We start from the raw sequence: 22998 nt of genomic DNA, 5'->3' as shown, positions 1-22998 counted from the left end.
TAGAACAACATTTCTAAGAATCCTAAAGCATTTCTAGAACATTGACAAACCATACACCAAAAAAGACTGAAATATAGTAAAAATCTAAAAAAAAAATACATGTAATTAATCTTCTAACCATAAAAATTCTCTTATATCAGTGAACAGAATAATAAGTGACTTACCAATCATTGGACTTCCCTAGGGGCTCAGCGGTAAAGAATCTACCTGCCAATGCAGGGGAATGCAGGTTACATCCCTGGCTCAGAAAGATCCCCTGGAGAAGGAAATGGCAATACACTCTAGTATTCTTGCCTGGAGAACCCCATGGAGCCTGGTGTGGTACAGTCTATGGAGATGCAAAGAGATGGACATTACTTATCAACTGAACAACAACATCACAACAACCACAACAACTATCTATCATTACCAAAATGTTAAGCATTAAGTAATTAAGTTCAAAATCCCACTATTTCATGCCAGGCAGAGAATACAAAAAAAGAAAAAGACATGGCATCTGCCCTTCAGGTAACTGAAGAGACAGACACATGAACATATTGTAGAATGAAATGGCCTCACAGTCAGAGATAAGCATAAAGTATTAATAACATGAAGCACACTGCAAGGGTATTTTAGGAACTGCTGTTTCAATTTTCACCAAATGCAAATCTAACAATTCAGTTGGATACCCAGGAAATATTAAACATCAGGTGTCAGAGGAATTCATAGATACAAAGATTCATGAAAAAGATTCAATGGCCAAATGTGAGCCATTTCAATTCAATAAATGTTACCCATATTTGAGGACCTACTGGGTTTATATGATCTGCTGATAACAGAGACCAAGCACAGGCTCAGCCTTAAAGAGCTCATAGACCAGCAGAACTTTATATTAAACAAAAGAAAATGTAGAAGGAAACATGTGTTAGAAAAATTTAATAAGAAGAGCTCAGTCTTTGATTTGGTATACACCTGTATCATAGAATACATATTTTGGGGATCCAACTTTGTTGTCATATTTGTTTTCTTAACCATCTTCTTGAAAGCTATTAAATTTGAAGATAATACATGGTGCTTCTAAGAGAGTTTCCAATAGAGTGTTGACCCTTAACAGTTGTATTCATCTCAGTAAAGCCAACATATTTAAATATATAATCTTGGAAAAGCTGAGGGAATCTGAATAAAGACTGGACTTCAGTTTATTATTAATAATAATGTATCAATAACGAGTCACTAATTGTGGCAAATATGCCATGCTAACGTAAGATGTAAGTAACAGAGAAAACTAGGTGCAGGATATATGGGAAGTCTCTGCCCTACCTAAAACAATTCTATAAATCTAAAATTATTCCAAAATTAAATGCTTAAAGATATAAAAGTAAATATTATTTCAGTTTAAAAAAAAAGTTTCTAAATTGGTCATATAAATAATTAGATGATATCCTTTCCAGATCACTTGATCTGATTTGAGATTTTTTTAAAAAAATCAATGTGGATTGGTTCAGATGTTGCAACTACACGATATCATCCAGTGAGTAAAGTCAACTTCCCCACTGTGAGTATTTGGACAAAGCTTAAATAATAGCTTACATAATTCAGACCTCAGAGATACCCAAGAACATGCATTTGAGTCCAGATTAACGTGTTCTCCTCAAGCATCTTCATGATTGAAGGATTATTTTTATATTACAGAAAGCCCAATTTTCCTTTTGCAAATACAAGTTCTATTTAAAGAAAGGTACACAGACCTGGGTGAATACTTACAAGAGCCCTCTGGATTTAATCTAAAATTATTAGCCTTTCTGCTGTGTGCTTATCAGTGAAGCATAGTAGAACATAATAACCAGATTGACCACAATTAGGGCCCTGAATTAAAGGCAAGAAATGAGACATTTTGACAGCTCTGGAACATTGCATTTCACGGGCCTCAGTGCACAACTAGGTAGCACAGGTGTTCCTGTAATTGCAGTACAATGGGAAATTCAGTGCTCAATGGCCTTCACATTCTCTTGTGTGATGGAGTGTGAAGATCGGATGTCAGTACTGTCTCCATGCCATTACGTGAAGCACAACGAAAAACACTTCAGATGTTTAGCTGTTCCTACTGAAACCAAGTTAAGGGTATATCCTGGGTTTCTTTATCGTGTAGTGATGGCATTTTTAACTAAATACATCTCTTTTTACAACTATATAAAGAAATATTTCAAGAGCAATAGCTGATAAAAAGATTCATATACTATCTTCCTTTCCTCATTTTAAAATAGTGCGCCCAAACTCTGCCACTTTCATAGCTAATCTGCAAAAATTATCTCTAACTATGTTTTGGGAATAAAAGGAATGTGGTTTAGCTGTTTCTTTCACCAGAAGGGCGATAAGAAGGAGGAGGAAGAAGAGGAGGAAAATGCATTCTATGGCCAATCATAAACATGGTATTTGCAAACCACAAACCTTTCTCTCTTCCCTGACAGAGAGTAGTCATTGCTCAGGGACCTCTGGAAACACAGGCTGAAGCCCAGGAGTAGACTCTGAAAAGTGCTGGGGAAACAGTGGAATGAGCTGCTACTGTGGGGAGAATGCACATGACACTCTGGAAGTGCCAGATGCAGACAGCCTGTCATCTACTGCAGGACATTCACGCGGGGGCGGGATGGGAACCATCGCCGGAGCACAGCAGGGGGCAAGCCACACCCACAGCCCTGGCCTCCTCCAGTGAAAGTCCAGCGGGGGTTCCACAGTGCGGTAGTGTTAGTTGCTCAGTCCTGTCCAGCTCTTTCTGACACCATGGACTGTACCCCGCCAGGCTTCTCCTCTGTCCGTGGGATTCTCCAGGCAAGAACACTGGAGTGGGTTGCATGCCCTCCTCCAGGGGATCTTCCTGACCCAGGGCTCCACAGAGCTGCCCACATCTGCCCCACAGCGTAAGAGGCACTGTGGGCAGCAACTTCACACAGTAGTGGAGTGGCTTTCCCTGCCCACTCTAAGAAACCTCCAAGTTTTGATAACAGGAACAATTGAGAAATAATGCCATTTACAGCAACATGGATAGACCTAGAGATTATTGTACTAAGTGAAGTCGGACAAAGATAGATATCATATGACATTATTTATGTGTGGAAACTAAATCATAACACAAATGAACTTATTACTAAACAGAAACAGACTCAGACATAGGCAACAAACTTATGGTTGCCAAAGCGAAAAAGAGATGGGGAAGGGATAAATTAAGAGTTTGAGATTACCAGATACAAACTACTATATGTAAAATAGATAAAATAACAAGGAACTGTATTGAATATCCTGTAATAAACAATAATGAAAAATAATATGAAAAGGAATGTATATATATATATAACTGAATCAGTTTGCTATGCACCAGAGACTAACACAAAGTTGTAAATCTACTATACTGCAATAAAAAAAGAACATTTTACTCTCCTGAAAAAGAATACTTTGTTCAAATATACCTTATAAAAATATTTCTAAATCTATGGAGGGAAAATACTCTGTTCCCTGATTTGAGCTGTCCTGTGGCCCTAAAAAGTGCATTGTATTGATCATTTACAGGATTCTGGAAAGACCAAGGCCTACAGTGACTTTTAGGTCACAACAGACCCTCGAAGCATTGGTAGTCATCCATGGCAATAAAGATTTTGTCTTGACACTTTACAGCCATTAAGGTCATACTGAAACAGAACCTACATCTGACTCTGTAAGGGATACATGTGTGAAGCCATTGACTGTTGCTGAGAGTACCTTTTCCCTGTAACCAGAAACTCAGAGTGGGCATCACTTTCCCTTCATTCCTGTAACCACCATCCTTCTCCTACTCGAATGTTCCATCCTGAAGCCATCAGCCATGCTCCTAATCAATGAACTGTATGTGGAAGGCACATTGAATTGTCCATAGAATTATCTCTTCTCAGAGAGAGAGGCTGGGTGGTAAGCAAAATAGCAATGATGTGGCACAAGAGTCACCCTGCCACGTCACAATAAAGATTAATAATTTTATTACTTATTTCTGACTACTGACAACTCATAACTTTGAGTCATATTTTCAGAATGATTTCCATAATGGGATTATTTGAGGGCCAATTTTTGTGTTGCTGCTTTTCGGCCCACTTAAGAAGAATATAGTGGCAGACAGACCACCTGGAAGGAGGATCAAGATGATCTAGAGTGGTTACTTAAGCCCTTTCATCTTCTCCATTGGTGTGGAATTCAGCAACCTAGGCAGCCAAAAGGAACCGTTACAGTATGAAAGAGAAAGGAAGGTTGTGCTTCATGTTGGCAGCTTAGAAATCACCAGAGGTTCCCCAAGGGCAAAAACTGATACCTCAAGAAGACACTTCAGATGACCCGCAATTCAGCCTTGTAGTCATTCCTAACATCAACCTTAACCAGGCCAGTTTCCACACTGTTCCTCAAGGCATCCTGTGGTCAGAGGTAAACCCCTCAACCCCGCTCTCCTGATTCTGTCTTCCTTGGGGAGGAAACACTTGTAGCTGTAGGGCTCCCAGCCTTTCCTCACCCTTTTACTCACTCATTTTCCCCAGTGAGGAAGAATTTATCAATTCCATTGCTGAGATTGGAAAGAGAAGTTAGGCACCCACTTTCAGGCTCTTGTCTCCTCCCTCGTGAACTAGCCTGCCTACAGTAAACACAAATATTCCTCCTTAATCCATGCCTTAGACTTTAAAGGGTCCTGCTCCAGACTGAAGCTGTAGTGGAGTGAAGTGGTGTGGAATAGGAAAGCTGATTTTTGCCAACTAGTTTGGGGATTTTCACGTTAGAAAACCCTTGACCACAGAAGGAGCATTTTTGTTCCCCTTGCTTTGCTACTGTCATATTTTCAACCAGTTCAGAATACACCGAGGGAGCAGGGGTGTTATTTCAGGCTCACCTCAAAGACCACAGAACTCCATTTATTTACAGCTTCATGTTCCAAGAGTTCCTGCCATCTGGAAGGCACTTCCTCATTCTTTTCACTTTTTCCAAATCGATGCATCAGTCAGGCTTTTTCTCAAGTCTTAACTTCAACCACAAAACTTTCCACAGGGTAGCTGTGATCTTTAATGATGTGGTGTGTGTGAAAGCAGTGTGCCTGAAGCCGTAGGTGTGTTCTAAGTGCAATTTTTCTTTTCTCTTCTTAGTCATTCACGTCTGTGTTCACCTTCACCATGCACTGCTGGTTTGAGTACCAAAGGTGCCTATTTCTAGAAATCAGCTTGATGGTATGCTCAAAGAGCCATAAAATTAACCATGCACTTTGACTCAAAACTGCTTCTGAGAATGTACACTGAGTTAAAGCTTAAACTGGTAAATATTGATACACCAAGATAAATGTGTGATGATCACTAAAGAAATGACTAAGTAAATTGTGGTACAGCCATATAATGGGTTGTTATGCAACATTTTAAATTGTAGTAGTAAGCTTTTAAAGATGATGAAAGCATTTTATTCTCCATGATCTTGCCACAGTGGTAATCATTCCCTTTCCTGCAAGACAACATAAAACTAAGTGCGTTGCTTTATTTTTCACTTCCATTCTTGTATCATTTCTCAGCATTGCATTTTGGAGTATTTTTAAATATTTTCTATTATTAGAATCATCATCTAAAAACACAACATTACATGTGATAAAGCATAATGGTAAAGAATATAAAAAATAATGCATATATGTGTGTAACTGAGTCACTGCTCTACAGCAGATCAACACAACATTGTAAATCAACTATACTTCAATTAAAAGTTTTAGAAAAATTAGATGTGCTGATGTTATAAGCATTGCATTATGAGGATTTCTGTAGACTCTGCCGTCTAGAAGTTTATAATCCAAGGTAATTGACCACACTGTACAGTAAAAATTCAATACAGATTTCAGAAGTAATTGATTGAATGTTCTATAGTAGTGCATAGAATAAAAGTCCAGATATCAAGTCAATATTCATGCAAGATCTGAATAAATAAATAAATGAATAATCTACCATCTCCTCTTTCTAACTGTATATAAGTCATCTGCTGTTTTTTACTTTAGTTCAGGAGACACTAATTCTTTGGCCCATGATTTCCCCAACACTTATTTTGTTCATTTCAGGAGGTAATCATTCCTCAGCCACCCACCAGTTCCTTGGTGTCACCATCTGTAAAGCATGAGATGGAACAGGATTTCAGAATGAAGCAGTTAATCAGGAAATTCCCTGTCATGGGCACACATAACATTAACTTTCCCACTTCAATATAGTGACACCCCACCCCATTTGCATATATTCAGTACAAAACATTCCTCTCTCGATGGCCCTCTGAAACTGACAGATCATTTATGTCCAGAAACTTTATATAAGTGTGTTCGTAAGCAAAGATGTTAGAGAATCTTTTTTTTCTTATATTAGATGGGCTATCTATGTGGAGAGACAAAATGATCACCCCAAGTAGTCAGTTCTCAGATATATTATGAAACATGTATTGTGAGACTTAAGTACCAGTTTAAAAATATTGGAAGAGCTATTTAAAATTTGCCATAAATCTTTTTACTTAAAAAAATATTGCAACATCCAGGTTCGATGCATGATACGGGATGCTCAGGGCTGGTGTCCTGGGATGAACCAGAGGGATGGGATGGGGAGGGAGGTGGGAGGGGGGTTCAAGATGGGGAACACATGTACACCCGGGGCAGATTCATGTCAATGTATGGCAAAACCAATAAAATATTGTAAAGTAATTAGCCTCCAATTAAAATAAATAATTTTTTTTAATTAAAAAAATATATTGCAACAGTTTTATGGGTCATCTCAATAGTAGTGGTATCAATTATGTATATATATATATATATATACTTTTTTTTTTTTTTTGGCTGTGCTGGGTCTTTGTTGCTGGTGGGTTTTTCTCTACTTGCAGAGAATGGGAGCTACTCTCTAGTTATGGTGCTTCGCATTGTGGAAGCTTCTCTTGTTGCAGAGCACAGACTCTAAAGCACGTAGGCTCAGTAGTTGCAGCTCCTGGGCTCCAGTGCTCAGGCTCGGTATTGTGGCACGTGATTTTAGTTGTTCTGCAGCATGTGGAATCTTGGGATCGATCAAACCTGGACCAGGGATCAAGCATGAGTCTCCCACATTGGCAGACAGATTCTTTACCTCTGAGTCACCAAGGAAGCCCAAGTATTTTTAAATGGTATATTGACTACTACCAGCATAAATCAGGTGACAATGCCTAGATAATATGGCCCCGAGTTCTCCTGCTGAATTGCAAATTTCACAAAGTCTGGCTGCCCACTCCCTGTCAGGCCTACTCTTCCCTGTACCTAATCTTTCCTTGTAAGTCACATATTTTCCTAGATAGAACCACATTCGTCATTAACATCCATAACCTAGGAAACTTTTTCTCAGATATAGAGCACTTCCTGGACCATCAGAGCATTTGACTGAACTTGTATTGCTACATATTCAGGGATTCATAGAGCCTTAGAAAACCTTAAAAAATCACCTTAAATATTTTCTATTGATTGAAAGATAAATCATGCTTCATGAGGATTCAGTATGGCTGTGGTGCTGTTGTCCCTCTGACAGGAACTCTAACTCTGTGTAAAGCCCCAAAGATCTGTTCAGTTCAGTTCAGTTCAGTCGCTCAGTCATGTCCGACTCTCCGCGATTTACAGTGTTGTGTTTGTTTCAGGTGTACAGCAAAGTGATACAGTCATACATATATATATATGAATTAACAAAAGCAGTTCCCGTCTTTTGATAGGGTGCTCATGGTTTATAACATAAATGGCATTATTTTGAGAGAGGAATAACTTAGGTATGGCATTGGGTTTTTTTTCTTTTTGCAGCCTGAGGCAGTTGTAAAATAACTTAATGTGGCTTTTTACAACTGTGTATTCTATAGTATTTTTTTCTTTTGGTGAAATTTTAACTGTTAATGTTTTTGGCATTGTGCTTTGTACCATTTATTAAATAAAAATTAAAAAAATAAATAAATAGAGATAACTTTCTTAGAATTAAAATATTTTTAATGATAAATTAAAAAAAGGAAGATAAATCAGTATACATAGAGAAGGGTTTCCAAATTTTAATCCAGTGAGTTAATCTCCTAAAACATTTTCAGTGTCTGAGGCCCCTTCAAAATCTGAGAAGCTGACTGAAAATTATAAGTTTTATACATTTTTTAATGTTTCTTTTTTTTTATTGGAGGTTAATTACTTTACAATAATATATTGGTTGGTTTTGCCATACATTGACATGAATCCGCCCCGGGTGTACATGTGTTCCCCTTCTTGAATCCCCCTCCCACCTCCCTCTTCCCCATATCCTCCCTCCAGTTCATCCCCGTGCACCAGCCCTGAGCATCCTGTATCATGCATCGAACCTGGACTGGAGATTCGTTTCACATATGATAATATACATGCTTCAATGCCATTCTCCCAAATCATCCCACCTTCACCATCTCCCACAGAGTCCCAAAGACTGTTCTATATACCAATGTCTCTTTTGCTGTCTCCTATACAGGGTTAAGGTTACCATCTTTCTAAATTCCATATATATGCATTAGTATACTGTATTGATGTTTTTCTCTCTGGCTTACTTCACTCTGTATAATAGCCTCCAGTTTCATCCACCTCATTAGAACTGATTCAAATGCATTCTTTCTGATGGCTGAAAAATACTCCATTGTGTATATGTACCACAGCTTTCTTATCCATTCATCTGCAGATGGACATCTAGGTTGCTTCCATGTCCTCGCTACTGTAAACAGTACTAGAGCTAATCAATGAATACAGTAAAGTTGCAGGATATAAAATCAACACACAGAAATCCCTTGCATTCCTATATACTAATAATGAGAAAATAGAGAAATTAAGGAAACTATTCCATTCACTGTTGCAACGAAAAGAATTAAATACTTAGGAATATATCTACCTAAAGAAACAAAAGACTTGCACATAGAAAACTATAAAACACTAGTGAAAATAATCAAAGAGGACACTGATAGATGGAGAAATATACCGTGTTCATGGATTGGAAGATTAAATATTGTGAAAATGAGTATACTACCCAAAGTAATTTATACATTCAATGCAATCCCTATCAAACTACCAACGATATTTTTCACAGAGCTAGAACAAATAATCTCACAATTTGTATGGAAATACAAAAAACCTCGAATAGCCAAAGCAATCTTGAGGAAGAAGAATGGAACTGAGGGAATTAACCTGCCAGACTTCAGGCTCTACTACAAAGCCACAGTCATCAAGACAGTATGGTACTGGCATAAAGTTTTATAAATTATTTAAACTTTCAGGAAGCAATTCACAAGACTTTTCTTGGTGAACAATTACATTCCATTACAGCATCATTCTTTGGAAAGTAGAAAGGGTTTTCAGGGAAACCTCATTAACATGAATTTTTACATTCTGAATATACTCCTTGTGTTTCAAATGGAGTACACTGAGATGGGAAAATGTCACCCTTGGAATAGACTGTCACTACCAAATTCATGGAAGGATATATAAATTAGATGCCAATTTGTGAATCTACATTATTTACTTTTGTTCAACTACCAACAAAAGTAAATACTTATATCTGCTGAGCAGTAAACTATGTACCTATGGCTGTATGCATCTACACTGAAAGACATATTGCTACCATGTTGCCTGGTGAGTATGGACACAAAGAGGGAATGATCTTTATGTTGGTATCATCAAGTAATGACCATATGTAACACTTTATAGATAGATTTTTGAGATTTTAGGTCAGTCTTCTTTCTAGGCAAAATGTTAGATATACACTGAAAAGTTATGATTGCATTTCAGTTTTCAAACCAGTTTCCCAGGTTTTGTTCAGATAGAGAAAATGGATTATATTTTGGTATAGGGGTGGTGTTTGGTTTAGTTGATTTTTTACAGATACTTTTCAATCAAGTACATTCCTGCCATACTACTATATTTCTTTTTGCTAATGGTGTCAGGTTCCTTCTGAGGCTGGCCTACCTTTTTCATTATACCAGTGGTCTTTAATTTATTTTGTGTTTATTTATATCTCAGAAAGCCCTACAATATACTAACATTTTAGGCCTTTTCCCAGGAAAAAAATAAAAATACAGTACATATATACAAAATTTTGCAGTCTTTAAAGTGTTTGACAGGAATCCTAAAATTAGTTCGTGTAATACAGATCTGTCGAACTTGGGCTATCTTACCCATCCAGACCTGATTATACTTCTTATTTTTCTTTAGAGTGATAAAAAAATTTCAGGATTCAAAAAGGCAAATACACATTTTTATTTTTGCATATTTCATTAGACACTGTGCCTGGACAATGCCTAGAGGCCATCTGAAGGAAGAAATAGTCAGAGATGACATTCAGCCTAAGCTGCAAAGATGACTTTGCCCATTTTATGGATGATGGTGAGCAAGCAATAGAGGATTTATCTGCAGTTCCCAGTGAAGGGAAAAGCTAGTCTTAATCCTCTTTGCACTTTATTACAAGCAAGAGTTACGGGTCATGATGATTCAACTACCCTGGGAGTCTAAGGAGCATTAGAAAACAGGTTTTATCCTATTCTATATAAAAATAGAAAGCAAACAGACACAGTTTCTAAACAGAGATCTTTTTATCACCAGTCAGCAGACGGTATACGTTCTCCTTTGCTGTTGTAGCAGTTCAGCCTGTTTTCAGAGAGCACACAAAGGCCTTGGTGTCCCTTGTTTAGGAAAAATAAGCAATAGTTACCATCCCATTTATTTCCCAGGAAACAGTGGTTTCAGGAAATCTCCAGGCACACTATAGGAGACTTCTCAGGGTTTTCCACAATGCACTGATTTTTCCTAATTTTACTCAGACAGTAGAAGTTTGAGGAATACCTTATTGCATTCCTTTTATTTCCTTTCATTTTTCTTTTACAAAAAAGTATTGGTGATGTATGACTATATCACATTGATTTTTTTTTAAGTGGAGCCTAATTTCCAGTGGCTAAACTGACAGCTTTTCAGATTTTTCTTATTGTCAAAGAGTTAATAATAAAATATGTTTTTCTCTGCCCTGAAAATAAGCTTCGGTGACAAGCATGTGGCATAGAGCAGTGAGACAGATTTGTAACATATTTGTAAATACTTTTAAGAGGGCATCATGCTGTGTTTCTCAGCCTCCATAATACATATCACACTGCCTTATTTGTGGGTTATCAATTTACACTTGAGTGTATTTTATACCCTGTATCTGTATGTCGCCAAAGTCATCTATTTGGTCATTAAATCTGTAGCTACTCTTTATTCCAGTGACCAGAAAGCTATATTCATCCTATTTTTTATTAAATTTGCTTCTCTTCCTTTTAATTCAGTAGGCATCCAATTACTTTTAATTTTTCATGCATCCAAGGACTGTTTTGTCTTTGAAAAGTAGAGGATTCTGTTCACTTTAATATTTGCTTGCCTATACTTCTATTAGATTAAACTACATGAAATTGTCATTTTTTGCTAAAATATGGTAAATATTGGTGATTTAAGATAGCTCATCAATAATTTCTTATGTATATTTGAAAAAATTGAAATATTTTGTAAGACAAATGTAGGCCAGTTGCTTGTCAGATAAGGGCATCTCTATGTGTTGCTTTTATTGTTATTATCATAGCTTTCATTATTACTAATTAAACCAATTCAGTGCTGTCTATAAAAAGTCTGATGTAATATTTCATGTCTTCTTCTCAAGTATGTGTATACAATGCTCGAACAGCTATTTTAATATTTTTTAAGACTATTTTTAGATGTGTATCATTTTTATTTTAATATTTATTTTTTAAGACTATTTTTAGATGTGGACCATTTTTAAAGTCTTTATTGAATTTGTTACAACTTTGCTTCTGTTTAATGTTTTGTTTTGTTTTGGATTTTTTGGCCATAAGTTATGTGAGATTTTTGCTTCCCAACCAGGTATTGAACCTACATCCCCTGCTTGGAAGGTGTAGTCTTAACCACTGGACCACCAGGGAAGTTCCTGTATAGCCATTTTACATTGAGATTTTTGAGGATATGATCTAACTTTCTTTAGTCATGCTAAGCTGTTTTTATCATCTTCAGGGAACTTGTTCAATTACATTTATATCCAGTCATGTTGACAAACTAATGTTATCCTCTTTACAATAATATATCCCTCAGGAGCATGTGTTAATAAGAACTTAAAAGTGCAAGTGACTCAGTCGTGTTCGACTCTTTGTGACCCCATGGACTATACAGTCCATGGAATTTTCCAGGCAAGAATACTGAAGTGGGTAGCTGTTCCCTTCTCCAGGGGATCTTCCCAACCCAGGGATCAAACCCAGGTCTCCCACATTGCAGGTGCACTCTTTACCAGCTGAACCCCAAGGGAAGCCCAAGAATACTGGAGTGGATAGCCTATCCCTTCTCCAGTGGATCTTCCTGACCCAGGAATCGAACTGGGGTCTCCTGCACTGCAAGCAGATTCTTTACTAACTGAGCTATCAGGGAAAACTTAGTAAGTTCTTAAGGAAATAAATTCAAAGGAAATGATCTATATATCTTAGGCTTTCTAAAATATCATAAAGCAAACATATCAATATTCTAGTTTATCATTATTTCTATTCAAATTTGCATGGATCAAATCTACAAGCAAAATCTTCTTCAAATCTTTTTCAGTGATCCCTATATTCTTAAGTTGTCTTTATATCATTATAAATTTTTAATCAGTCTCAAAAGACACAGAGGAGACATAAAATAAATGGTTTTCTCCCTGAACTTATGATTGTTTCCCTCATGCTGATCAGTTTCAGAACTTAGACTCATGACGAGTATTTATGTTGAGTTGATTTACACAAAAATTTCATTCAAAAGATAAAGTTATTTAAGGGCCAAACTAAAGGATTTGCTAAATAAACTGTGGACTTAACTTTTATTTGAAACATCAACAATTGCTTCTGTTAATGAAGTATTGTCATAGAAAATGGGTGGCTTTGGAAACACACTTGTCATTGCCATAATTAATCCTCACTTGGAACAAGCACAACACTCATCACATTCTGATGGTATTCTACACACTGTGTCAGAACAGAAGGAAGGCGTGATTGACAAAATGTTTATGTGACAGATACATTCACCATGTAAATACACATCTGATGAACTCGAAAATTAGCCTGCTGTCTGGAAGGGCGGTGCATATTTTAAAAGAGCAACTCTGCAGAAAGGCTATTTTCCACTGCTCATTTCAGCTACAAAGAGAATAATAACATAAAGCTCATACACCAAAACAAAATGATTTACTTTGTTCAGCCATTTCAAACAACGGATGGCAGAAAATAGCAGGAAACTTAAGACCAGACCACTTAAATTCCAATAACATGTAAGGAGTGAATTTTTTTTCTTCCACTGGGAGAGAAAGCCAGATATTTTTGTCTAGTGCTAATATCTATTGACACATTTTAGGGGTGTGTGTGTGTGTGTGTGTGTGTGCACGCGCGCGCACGTTCAGTCATGTCTGACTCTTTGCAACCTCATGGGCTATAGCCTGCCAGTCTCCTCTGTCCTTGGAATTTTCCAGGCAAGAATACTGGAGTAGGTTGCCATTTCCTTCTCCATGGGATCTTTCTGACAAGTTTTACTAAATCTTAGATATTAATTTTTTGTCATTTTAAGCACGCATACTTATTTGTAACTATCTTAGTCTTTAGATTTAGCAGTGCACACACACTAACCGAGCTGTATTTTCTGTTCACCTGATCCTCAGTTTCCAGTCCTTAATTCTGTCTCTTTTCCCTGCTTCTCCATTACGCTTCCCAAAATATATTCCACTCCCTCCTACTTCGTTATGTAATGCTCAGTTACCCAGCTTCTTATCTTTCTTTATTATCTGACTATGGCTTTGGTCACCTGATACAAAGAGTCAACTCATTGGAACAGATCTTGATGCTGGGAAGGACTGAGGGCAGCAGGAGAAGGGGGCCCCAGAGGATAAGGTGGTTGGGTGGCATCACTGACTCGATGGACATGAGTTTGAGCAAACTCTGAGGGATAGTGAAGGACAGGGAAGCATGCCACGCTGCAGTCCATGGGGTCACAAAGAACTGGACAGGACTTAAAGACTGAACAACAACATTGCTATGTAAAAAACAATCTCGGAAATTAAATGGCTTAATATGATAACCACTTATTTAGCCCATGAATCTGCAGGTTGACTGAGTGGTTGTGCTGACCTGGGTCATGCTTGTTTGCTACTATGTGGGTTTATTTAGATATAAGAAGCTCAGCTGTGGCCTGGATCTTCGAAGATGGGTTCATTCATATGTCTGATGCACTGTTGGTTGTTGGTTGGGGCAATGAGGATACTGGGCCACCTATCTCTCACCATCCAGTCTGAGCTTTCCTCACAGCAGCTGGGCAGGGATCAAACACAAGCTTTCAAGATTTCCTGAAGCTTAAGCCTAGAACCCTAGAACTGATGCAGTTCAATTCTGCCACATTCTTTTGGCCAAAGCAAGTCACAAGGCTATCCTAGATCCAAGAATAGGGAACTTGATTTTACCTCTTGATGGGAGAAACTTCAATGTCACACATAGCAAAGCACATTATATAAGAAGTGAAGAATTAGAAACCCTTTTGCAATCACCTAATCACATCTCTCTATCATTATTTTAAATATGGCTTCCCTCATGGCTTAGATGCTAAAGAATCTGCCTGTGATGCAGGAGACTTGGGTTCAATCCCTGGGTTAGGGAGATCCCCTGGAGAAAGGAATGGCAACCCACTCCAGTATTCTTGCCTGGGAAATCCCAACGACAGAGGAGCCTGGCGAGCTACAGTCCATGAGGTCGCAAAGAGTCCGACACGACTGAGTGACTAACATACACACACCCACAAACAAAGTCACATCTCTCTATCATTATTTTAAAGTTCACTCTACAACCTTTTTTTCTATGTCCACATTCCTATAAAACTAAATGGACTTTGTTGACTAACTTACAATAGACAGAGAAACTGAGCCTAGAAACCAAATCAAGGAAGAAAGCCAAAAGCCTGGAGATAGGTTGGCATACCATCAGTTTATTAAACATGCACTTTTAATATTTAAAAAAAAGCAAAATAAACCCCTCTCCATGCTTTGAAGTGAATTCATACCATACTTTTGATTGTTTGAAATGTGATCTTGGATCTTGGGAAATTTTTCAAAACATAGCAAATAGATATATTTTAATGGAGACAATTTTTATTTGGTAAAACTCTCCCACTTCTTTAAAGATTCATTGGCTCATTGAATTGGACATGAAAGGAGGTATAAGTTAGAAGGGGAAATATACACACATTTTTTGACATCAAGTAGACCTGAATTCAAATTTTGCTTCTTCAGCTCACTACCTTGTGAGTTGGGCCAAACTGCTTGACCACTCTAACTTCACATGTGATACACTGAGTATATATATTGGGAAATGATCAAATTTCGCTTTCCTAGTGTATTTGTTCACCTTTAACAGGAATAAGACGAGGATAGGGAAGAACCTATGGAGATTCAGTCAGAATTCTCCAATCTAATAGAGATTCTTAGGTCCACTTTTAAGCTATTCGAGGAAAAAAAAACCAATAAAAACAAAAATGTTTAGTTAACATTCTTCATTGAGATTATCAGCTCACATTAACAAGCTGCATAAAATAATAAAACTTCTCCAAACATATTTTCATGCATGAACTCTCGCCTTTTCTCAGATTCAACTCTCTCCTTTAATCTATTATGAAAAAGATGTCCAAGGAAATATATTACTTCAATCAAACCTGTCAGTAATGAAAATCTTGTACCTTTGCTTTAACTACAGTCTATATCTGTTAGCCACAAACCCCTCAATTCCTCGATAAGCATGACAAAAATGTACTGACAATTCATGAAGCAAAAACAAACAAACAAGCAAACAATAATTTGATGTTTCTGTAAGAGTTTTTTTGCTACAAAAGACAAGGAAGTCAATCTTAAGGCCACTTAAGAGAAAGTTTGCTTACATCTTTAATACCCAAAAGAAATAAGCAAATCATTGTTTTATCAAGTTGGAAGGCATTGTTTACTATTTCATAGAAATTTCAACTATCCATATGCTTAGAGTCACAATTAATGTTGTGCAGTTCATGGGTATTTTGAGATAGTCCTTTGTGTAATATACTTTCATTTGTTTTAAATGTAAATGATTCACTTATTTGTACACTATCTCCCTCCTTTGCCAAGTTCAGTGATACACTGTGATGCTTTTCCTCTGTGAGCAGAGAAAAATACATTGCTGAAGAAATTAAGGCTGGAAGCTCTAGTTTTCAGGGTGGTGGGTCCCAGAAAGAAAACTGCCTAGGAAGGATCAACAGTCTTTAATTCTATCAGGAGTATAATCTTGTAATGAAGCCTGAAATTTTCATTTTTGTTAATAAAAAAGAACCAGCATGAGATGTTGTGCAGAAACCATTTCCACCGGCAGCTAACACAGCCACGCTGAGTCATCACAGACTGAGCATAATAAAAAATGATTTAATTATGTTGAGGAGAAGAGGAGCGGGGTGGACTGAGCCAAGCAAAGCAAGCAAGGCCCCCAGCTCCCAGCTACATGTTATGGAGAAGAGAGGCCCTTCAAGTGTAGAGCTGAGGTGCTCCTTTTCGACTTCGCCATCCTCAGGTGTCTTGTCTGGTAGGAATGACAGTCTTACTGAAAAGCATCTCTCTCTTTCTGGGAGTCTTATCTATTCTTTCTCCTATGAAATCTCTGGAACAGACCATCAACTGGACCAACTGGGAAAGCATAAATGGCATGTTCATTCCTTTGGACCTCTCCTTAATGGTCCAGGACATTCATTCTTATAATCTAAAGTATTTTACACTTAAGAGGTCCAGGGACATTTACCAAATGCACATGGAATCAACCTGTTTTACCTTAAGATCACGTTTGTATCAAATTGTTAAAAATAAAATGGCACACACACACATATATATTACATATTGTGTGCATATATAATACATGGTATGTTATAGATTACATAAATTTGTATATAGACAGGACTTCCCGGGTGGCTCAGTGGTAAAGAATCCACTGCCAATGCAGGAGATGCAGGAGATGTGTTTGATCCCTGGGTTGGGGATATCCCCTGGAGGAGGAAATGGCAACCCACTCCAATATTCTTGCCTGGAAAACTCCATGGACAGAGGAGCCTGGCAGGCTACCATCCATGGGGTCTAAAGGAGCTGGACGAGACTAAGCAGTAGAGCACACAGCACATGTATAAACATAGTTTACATAAAAACTGTGAGCAAATAGGTTACACTTCACATGGAAGGCCAGCACAGCAGAGACTGGATTAGAGCCAGGAACTTTACTGTCAGTCCAGTGACCACGGTGGATAGTTCACTTCAGTTTATAATGCTTTCTGAGTGATCTTTCTGTGCTATAGATTTCTCATTTACAAAATTAAAGGACTGACTGAGATAATCAACAAAGCTTCTCTCAGCTGAAAAGTTCTATGATCTAAGATCATTTACTAGAAATCTATAAGTTGTCTAAAGTTATGACCAATATAACCCAAAGCAAAGTCTATATTTTTAAGTAGTTTATAAGCATAAATTAAAGATACAGGCAAAAATACGTGGCCAGTATTACATTCCAAGAACCCTGAAGCAATTTGTCTTATAAAAAGAAATTACACCTTTGCAAAAATATACTTCAAAGATATTCCACTCAGAGTTCAAATTTTTCTCATCCTTTTAACGTACCAGAATCAGAGAAGATATATGAAAATTGATCAGTTTTCCTTTCTTTCTTCCCTAGTTTATACACTGATTTTTTTCTTACTTGCCAATGTCTGACAGGAACATACGCATTATTACCTTACCCTTGGACAGTCACAGAATTAATGAACTGTTGCAATAGCCAATCATAATTTGTGTTTATAGTTTAGTGTCTTGTCAGGTTTATAATTATTTTTGGTGAAAATCTGCTAGTCCAGTAAGTGCCTTCATTATTCTTGGAGCTGAAGAAGCTGTTGGTTATGCAGAGCTTGTCTTGTCCCTACACCTTCCTTCTTGGCCACCACTTGTAGTAAATATCCTTTTTGCTACATTTTAATGGAGCTGCCTGCAGAAGGTCATTTATTAGGTAATCACTTGTCTGTGAAAAATCCTAATTACTCTATGTTTGTCAAAGAGAGGAAAATAGCATGCATTTGAACGTTGAATGAGGAGTAAACCAGCATGCAGATGAGTTAATCAGAGTGTTTTTTTTTTAATTGGCAGTTAAATTTGTTACATGCACCTATACCTTGAGGGTTAAAAAGAAAAGATACACTATCAGCTATAGTAAAGATAAAAAAGGACAGAGTTTATGGTGTTATCAGTTTGGAGTTAAAGCAAAAGAAAAATAATTTATGAATGCTAGAGGGATATATTTCTCCTGTGGAATCTTAGTGCCCCCTGCTGATCCTCAAAAAAAATGTTTTACATCAAAAAGAGTCCATGTTATTTCTTTCTAACTGGATAATTTTTCTATTATGCTATTTCTTCTTCAACCCCAGAAAATCTTTCCTATATAAGACTCTATATCAGCAGTATACATTTTAGGATCTGTGGTTTCTCATAGGAAAATACATGATTAATCAAGAATGCATACTTACATGTTTTAAAAGATAGAGAGCAAAGAGCTTAAAATGAAAACCTGATATTTTAACTAAACAAGGTGAACTTGTCAGTTGAAAAGTCTAGATATCACTGCTTTGGAAACAAGACCCTTATGAAAGTGAAAACACACACTAAAATTATCAGGGACCAAAACCACAATTCTGTTTCTGAAATGGATACTTGTCAAAACAGACTATTTATGTTCATCTTAGTTCATAGCCAGTCATATCAGACATTAAGATACAAGACATTGCCAGATACCACATTATTAATAATATTAATTTTGTCCATATTTTAGATTTCTCCAGTACATTATCTGTGAGAGAAGTATTACTATTCCTATCCAAGAGGTGAGGAAAATGAAACTCATAAAGCTAATGTAACTTACTGAAACATTGTACAAACATTTACTGGCAGAGAATCATCATAGATTATTTTTAGAAAAAAATGGAGTCTAAATACATTTCCTACACCTATTTCCCACTCCATTCTAGATGATTTCAAAACAAATTACAGACTTCTATAAATTTGTCTGTATTTACCTCAAAAGATAAGCTCTCTTTTAAAAAATATTTTAAAATCAAGCAGAACCAAGATTTGTAACAGTGGTGTCAACCTCCAAGCTCTCTTCATATATTAATCATGTCTTATGTTTTCTGTATTCCAATTTGTTTTTAAGTCACACTGCATGGCAAGGCACATGGGATCTTAATTCCCTGACCAGGGATCTAACCCATCTCCCTGCCCTAAGAGTGAGTCTTAACCACTGGACCACCAGGAAAGTCCCCTGAAAATACACTTTCTGTATTCTAATGCTTTAATGGTGGGTTACAGTCCACAGGGCTTCCCCTATGGCTCAGTGGTAAAGAATCTGCCTGCAATGCAGTAGTCGCAGGAGATGCAGTTTCAATCCTTGGGTCCAGAAGATCCACTGGAGAAGGAAATGGCAACCCACTCCAGTATTCTTGCCTGGGAAATTCCATGGACAGAGGAGCCTGGAGGGCTGCATACAGTCCATGGGGTTGCAAAGCTGGACATGAATTAGTGACTGAATAACAGCAACAATGGTTTAATATCTGAGGCCTTGCTGACCCTGGAGGGACTGCCCCTCCTAAGATCAGTGAATTCCTAGAGATGGTAAACAATGTGTCCCTGTGTGTACTTTTCAAATGCAAATCAACCAATCCAGAGCCCATATTCCCAACCACCTCCTTTATGGGGCAAATACACTCTGGGCCACTATCCAACTGCCCATCACCCTAGGGCCTTGTACTAGACAGCTAGGGACAGCCCATATGCCCCAGAGTCCACTGAAATTATTTAAACTGACCAATCCTAAACCTGCTTGCCCTACTCCATCCATTCTTTCTCATGGAAACCACAATAGAGGCTCTTTCCTACAAGTTCCTCCTCTCCCTGTATATCCTAGCCAAACCCAGTGCTTCCTGATCTAGCTCCCTGGCATGGTCCCTTCTCTTGGGATCTGTGGGGACAGCAAACTACCTTTCCAATAGCAGTTGTCTACTGATGTATTTGTCTTCCTATACGTAAATCATGATGAAACCTGTTAAAAGTCTACTCCGCAACAATTGCTCATCGTCTCTTTCCATTCTATTTCAGTGAGAAGATAAAACTGATATAAGCTCAGTATGTATTAATCACAGCAATACTGAATTACAGGGTCAGTGAAGCACAAAGCATTTTTTGCACAAGTAGACTAAAACTCTCTCATTAAATAAAAATGAGGGCCAGTTATTTCACATCACTGCCTCAGGTCATTAACACCCCTGGGTATTAGAGTCATTTCCCCAAACCACCAATTACCACACAATTTCTGATCCTCAGTAACCCCAAGCAGCCCCCTCCAATATTCAGTGAGACTTTAATAATATTACTATGATTTTGAAGATAAAAGATATCTTGAAATCAGTCAAGTTAAGGTGTTGAAGGAAAAGCTCTGAGAAGAGAAAACAGAGTTCCAATTTTCCATCTGGCTGAGAAACTGACTTGGTTCAATAGTAGGGTTTGACACTTAACATCAGAGTTCCCATTACAAATTTTCCATCCGCATTATCTCATTTTCAACTCACCATTCTTTCATCAGTGAGACTTAAATTATCCTTATTTATAAACCTAGAGGTCAAGACTCAGAAGATGGTAAGAAGCTTGACTGCCGTATTTCAAAATCTTTTTCTGACTATATACACATCATATTTTCTCCACTAGGGCTCAACATGACCACAAAAATCTCAAATTCTTCAGCCAAAGTTGTTCTATTTCAAATAAATATTTGGTATTATTAATTGGTCATCCTATGTTTAATAATAAATTTGAGTAAAGTTCCAGGTGGTATGCTTTAAAAACCTCAAATTTAATTTTCAGTAAATATCAAGCTTAATGCCAGTAGGCAACAGTCATCCTCCAGTGTCTCCATGTAGTATGCTTTCCATCACTTGCTAGATCATATCACTCTCCCCAGAGACTCAACTCTAGTACCAAGATCCAGTTAAGCATGGAGACATCCTCAGTCCAAAATGGGTTAGCTAGATTTAAGGGGAAAAAAGGGAACACCCAGTAAAATTTGAATTCCAAATAAACAGCAAATGATGTTTATTTAGTATTTGTATGGGCTTCCTTGCTGGCTCAGATGATAAAGAATCTTCTTGCAATGCAGGAGACTCGGGTTTGATCCCTCGGTTGGGAAGATCCCCTGGAGAAGAGAACTCCAGTATTCTTACCTGGAGAATTCCAAGGACAGAGGAGCCTGGGAGATTACAATCTGCAAAGAGTTGGCCACAACCGAGGGACCAGCACATTCACTTTCGGTATATGTATATCCTATGTAATATTTGGGACTCTCTTTATCTGAAGTGGTAATTTAGCTTTCATACTGAAAATATATTCATCTGAAATACTAGTTTAACAGTGTTTTATACTGAAGTTTAAATTTATCTGTATTTTATCTGGCAACTTTAGCTCAAAATCTTCCAGAGAATCTGAATTCCTTCTGTGGTCTCATAGAGACATAATTCTATACTGAGAAAGAATGATGAATCAAGAACCTAGCCCCATGTATTTCCTAAAATAAGCTTTAGCCATAATTAATAAAAATTTAATAGTTAATTTTCTAATAAAGTAAATTAAAAATGTAAGAGTCTCCTCTAGACCACATCTGTGGACAGTTTCACACCCACTTTGTTGTTCAGTTGACCAGTTGTGTTCAATTCTTCACGACCCCATGGACTGCAGCACGCCAGGTTTCCCTACCCCTCACCATCTTCTGAATTTTGTCCAAGTTCATGTTCATTATATTGGTGATGCCATCCAGCCATATCATCCTCTGATACCCTATTCTCCTTCTACCCTCAATCCTTCCCAGCATCAGGGACTTTTCCAATGAGTTGTGTGTTCACATCAGATGGCCAAAATACTGGAGCTTCAGCATCAATCATTCCAAGGAGTATTCAGAGTTGATCTCCATTAAGATTGACTCGTTTGATCTCCTTGCTGTCCAAGGGACTTTCAGAGGTCTTCTCCAGAATCACAGTTCGCAGGCATCAATTCTTTGGCTTTCTGCTTTCTTTACGGTCCAGCTCTCACAATGGAATGTGACCACTGGGAAGAACATAGCCTTGACTATATGGACCTTTGTCGACAGATAAATGTCTCTGCTTTTCAACACAATGTCTAAGTTTGTCATCTCTTTCCTGCCAAGAAACAATCATCTTCTGATATCATGGCTGCAGTTACCATCCGCAGTAATTCTGTAGCCCAAGAAGAGGAAATCTGTCACTACTTCCATGATTTCCCATTCTATTTGCCATGCAGTAATGGAGCTGGAGAAGGAAATGGTAACCCACTCCAGTATTATTGCCTGGAGAATCCCATGGATGGAGAAGCCTGGTAGGCTACAGTCCACGGGGTCGCAAAGAGTCGGACACGACTGAGCGACTGAACAGAACAGAACAGACAGAATGGAGCTGGATGCCGTGATCTTATTTTTTTTTTTTAATATTTGGTCTTAAGCTGGCCCTTTCACTCTCCTCCTTCACCCTCATCAAGAACGCATTAGTTCCTCTTCGCTTTCTACCATTAGAGTGGCACCATCCACATATCTGAGGTTGTTGATGTTTCTCCCGCCTATCTTGATTCCAGCTTGTAACTCATGCAGCCTGGAATTTCTCATGATGTGCATAGCCCATCCTGTCTGGAACAGGAAATTGTTGGGATAACCTAAAACCAGATGACCCTGCAAGGTAGTGAAGGCAAGATAGCATGATTATTTATCTCACTGTCTCATTTCTTCTCTCAGCAAAGCCTGCTGAATCTCAGGCTTGACATCTGATACTTTCATGCAAGATAGATGTGAGAATATAAGAAAGACATTATA

This window comes from Moschus berezovskii, chromosome 1, assembly GCF_049115385.1.
Source record: "Moschus berezovskii isolate FMDL1 chromosome 1, NW_MosBer_1.0, whole genome shotgun sequence".
Classification (NCBI taxonomy): domain Eukaryota; kingdom Metazoa; phylum Chordata; class Mammalia; order Artiodactyla; family Moschidae; genus Moschus; species Moschus berezovskii.
The sequence above is the reverse complement of the archived record's forward strand: the minus strand, read 5'-3'. Positions refer to the sequence as shown.